Here is a 4,506-nt window from a genome sequence, read left to right on the forward strand (position 1 = left end):
GTACTACTGGAAGATTCAGCAATACCTCTCCTGGGCATATACCCAGAAGATATTTCAACTGGTAATAAGGACACATGCTCCACTATGCTCATAGCAGCCCTATAGCAATGAATTCATGAAATTCTTAGGCAAATGGATGAATCTGGAGGATATCATCCTGAGTGAGGTAACCCAATCACAAAAGAACTCACTTGATATGCACTCACTGATAAGTGGATATTAGCCCAGAAACCTAGAATACCCAAGATACAATTTGCAAAACACAAGATAATCAAGAAGAAAGACGACCAACACATGGATACTTCACTCCTCCCTAAAATAGGGACTAAAATACCCATGGAAGGAGTTGCAGAGACAAAGTTTGGAGCTGAGATGAAAGGATGGACCATCCAGAGACTTCCCCACCCGGGAGTCCATCCCATAATCAGCCACCAAACCCAGACACTATTGCACATGCCAGCAAGAACTTGCTGAAAGGACCCTGATATAGCTGTCTCTTGTGAGGCTATGCCAGTGCCTGGAAAATACAGAAGTGGATGCCCACAGTCATCTATAGAATGGAACACAGGGCCTCCAATGGAGGAGCTCGAGAAATTACCCAAGGAGCTGAAGGGGTCTGCAACCCTATAGGTTGAACAACAATATGAACTAAGCAGTACCCCCAGAGCTTGTGTCTCTAGCTGCATATATAGCAGAAGATGGCCTAGTTGGCTATCATTGGGAAGAAAGGCCCTTTGGTCCTGCAAACTTTATATGCCCCATACAGGGGAACACCAGGGCCAAGAAGTGGGAGTGAGAGTGGGCAGGGGAGCAGGGTGGGGGGGAGGGTATAGGGGACTTTCAGGATAGCATTTGAAATGTAAATGAAGAAAATATCTAATAAAATAATTTTTTAAAAAACATGGAACTTCAAGAAACTTAAAAGCTTCTGTCAGGCAAAGGAAACCTTCAATAGGACAAAGCAGCAGCCTAGAGAATGGGAGAAGACTTTCACTAACTTCGATCTGATAGAGGGAGGACAGCCAAAATATCTAAAGAACTCAAGAACCTAAATATCAATCAATAAATACTCCAGTTTAAACACTGGATACAGATCTAAACCTAGTTCTCAATAGAAAACTCTCAAACGACTAGAAAACACCGACAGAGCTGTTCAACATTCTTTGTCATCAGGGAAATACAAATAAAACAACTTTGAGATTTCATCTTACACCTGTCAGAATGGCTAATATCAAAAACACAAACGACAGCCAATGCTTGTGAGGACACGGAGCAAGGAGAACATTCACCCAATGCTGGTAAGAGTGTACCACCACTATGGAAATCAATACGGAAGCTCTTCAGAACATTGGAAATCAATCTACCTCAAGACCCAGATATACCACTCTTGGTCATGTACCAAAGAATACACCTTTGATATATGCCACAAGAACACCCTACCATAAGAACACTTCCTCAACTATGCTTGCTGCGGCTCTATTCCTAATAGCCAGGAACTGGAAACAACCTAAATGGAACTAAAAGACAATCTTCCTGAGTGAAGTAACCTAGACCCAGAAAGACAAATATGTTGTGTGTTCATTCTAAGTGGCTATCAGCCATTAAGTAAATGATAACCAAGCTAAAGCCTGTAGAACCGGAGAGATTAGGTCCAGAGCAGATGCATGGATCTCCCTGGAAAAGTAAATAGAATAGATTTTGAGGGTGGACTGGGGCACGTGGGGATTGGAGAGAAAGATCCAATGTGTGTGGTGGGGGAGCAATGGGATGGAGACATTGTGGGGAGAGATGTCTGGAATTGGCAGTGGTGGGGATTTGGGGAATGGTGTGGAAACCTAGTGCCTTGAAAACTTCCTGTAATATGTGAGGGAGATTCTAGTGGGGATTCCTAATAAGAAGGGATAAATGAAAAGGAGGGTTTCAATTTGCCATCTCTTGTAGCCACACTAGTTTGCATTTGGTTGTATTGTTGGCCAAGAGGGTTTGGTGGAGATCTTAAACAACTCAGACTGAAGCTAGAAGAGGGGGTTGTTCTTTACCAACGGACTGTGGGACCCCATTGTCAAGGATAACATCTGCATAGTTCATCGAATGTAGAGAGGTTTACTTGGTGCCTGCATGGAGCATTCGCCCCCCTATGGTCTAGACTCTGTTGTGCAGGAAAGTACTCTGCACAGTACAAAAACAACCAACAAACAAAACAAAATTAAACAAAACCAAACCAAAACAAAGCCAACACCCCCGCCCCCCAACACCAACCCAGACAACTTTGACCAATCTGTCCTCCCTGCAAGATGTGCTGGAGCAATGGTGGCCCCAAACTTGTGGTACTGGCCAACTAATATCTGATTTAACTTGAGTCCCACACCATAAGAGGAAACACTGCTCAACACTGCTTGCTGCTTGGATGGTCAGGAATGGAGAATATATAGCCCAGAGACCCAGGATAAAATCAAACAGGACTGGTCTTAAAAAAAAATTCAATAAAATGATTCCTAATGATATTCTGCTAAACTCATAGAAGAGTATCTTATCTGGTTATCATCGGAGAGGTTTCCTCTGGTAGCAGATAGGACTGGATGCAGGGACCCACAGCTAGACATTATACCAAGAGAGTCCAATTGGAAGTCTTCATTGGGTCCCACCCCTCAGACCTCATAGAATCAATAAAGAAATAATAAATATTTAAAAAAGAATCAAAAAGAAAATTCTTTTCTCAATACATCCTGACTGCTGTTTCCCTCCCTCCATCCGTCCCAGAACCCTCTTACCCTACATTCCCTCTCCCTCAGATCCACTCCTCTTCCATTTCCCTTTAGAAAAGAACAGGTCTCTCAGGGATAGCAACCAAACATGGCATATAACAAGTTACAATAAGACCAAATACAAACACTCATATCTGTTGGATGAGGCAATCCAGTAGGAGGGAAAAGGATCCCAAGAACAGGTAAAAACCTGAGAGACACATCCATTTCCACTCTTAGAAGACCCACAATAACTCCACGCTACACAATCATAACATACATGCAAGGCTCAGGCCCATATAGGGTTTCTGATTCTCACTTCAGTCTCTGTGATGCCTGCTTAGTTGATTGTGTGGGGTGTGTTTTTGTGGTGTCCTCAACTACTCTGAATCCTATACTCCTTCTTGCCCCTCTTCTGGGATGGGGAGGAGTCCCTGAGTTCTGCCTAGTGTTTGCCTGTGGGTCTCTGCATCTGCTCCCATCAGATGCTGAATGATGCGTACCTCTCTGAGGACAATTTGGCTAGGGACCAATCTATGAGTATAGCAGAATATCCCCAGTGGTGTTTAGTTCTATCCTAGGTTGATGGGCTAGTCAGCCTTTAGTTCCTGGTCCTCCAGGCAGTATCAGGGCTGGAATCCCTCTCCTGGTGTGGACCTCAATTTGGACCAGTCATTGTTAGCCACTCCCACAAATTCTGCACCACCATTACCCAGCACAGCTCGTCTTGCATGAAGGAAAAATTGAAGACCAAACGATTTGTGTCTGGGTTGATGTCTCCTACCTGGAAGACTTGCTTGCTTATAGAAGATGGCCAGTTCAGGATCTGTACCCCCATTACCAGGGTTCTTCACTAGGATCACTCTCATAGATTCCAGAGAGTTTCTCCTGCACTAGGTTTCCACATTGTCCTCGAAGTGCCCCTCAGTTCCAGTAGTCTCTCCCATTAATCCCCCTCCATTCCTTGCTCCCTCCTGTTTCCATCTGCCCATTCCAGGACATCCTCGTCGAGCTTGAACTGAACTGAAACTTTCTACCCCAAATATTCTTCAAGAGGCTGGAGGGACAGGAAGCACTGGGGAACTCACCTGCCCACACACTGTAAATCCCATTGTTCGGCGTTCAGGAATTTTACTGCAAGCTAATGAGACACAGCTATTCTCTAAAACTAAATAAGATAAATTCTTAGTATATAACAATATCAAAAACAAACAAGAAGGATTGCAGAGAATAACCAAATTATTATTTCGACATCAAAACATTTAAAAAATTTAAAATCTCTCTCTCTCTCTCTCTCTCTCTCTCTCTCTCTCTCTCTCTCTCTCTCTCTGCAAAAGGAAAGAAGGAAAGAAAGCAACCCTGAAACCCTGATTTCTTTAACTCGGTATTATATTCCTGAAATCTGAGTCACCCTGAAGAATTTCAATTTTCTTTTTGTGTAATTCACAAAGCTTCCAGAACTTCCATTGGGAACAATGGCCTACACACGATTTCTACACTCATCCCCTTGCCCCTGCCTTTTCCCCCATTTTCTTTCCTTTTTCTTGCAGTGCTGAAATCTAGCCAAATGTCCAATTACCTTGGAAAGTAAAAGGTGGAGAGAAAAAAAGCACAAAGAAGTCTTTGGTGTCATTTTATGAAGACATGTGATCTTAATTTAGAGGGAGGAGCGCTTTCTCCTGCAAAGCATGAGAACTGGAATGAAACCAAGTTCTTTGGACAAGCCTCTGTTTGTGAGCACACAGGTGACAGCGCTCTTGTT

The sequence above is a fragment of the Mus pahari genome, chromosome 7 (genome assembly GCF_900095145.1).
Source record: "Mus pahari chromosome 7, PAHARI_EIJ_v1.1, whole genome shotgun sequence".
In the NCBI taxonomy this organism is placed as follows: domain Eukaryota; kingdom Metazoa; phylum Chordata; class Mammalia; order Rodentia; family Muridae; genus Mus; species Mus pahari.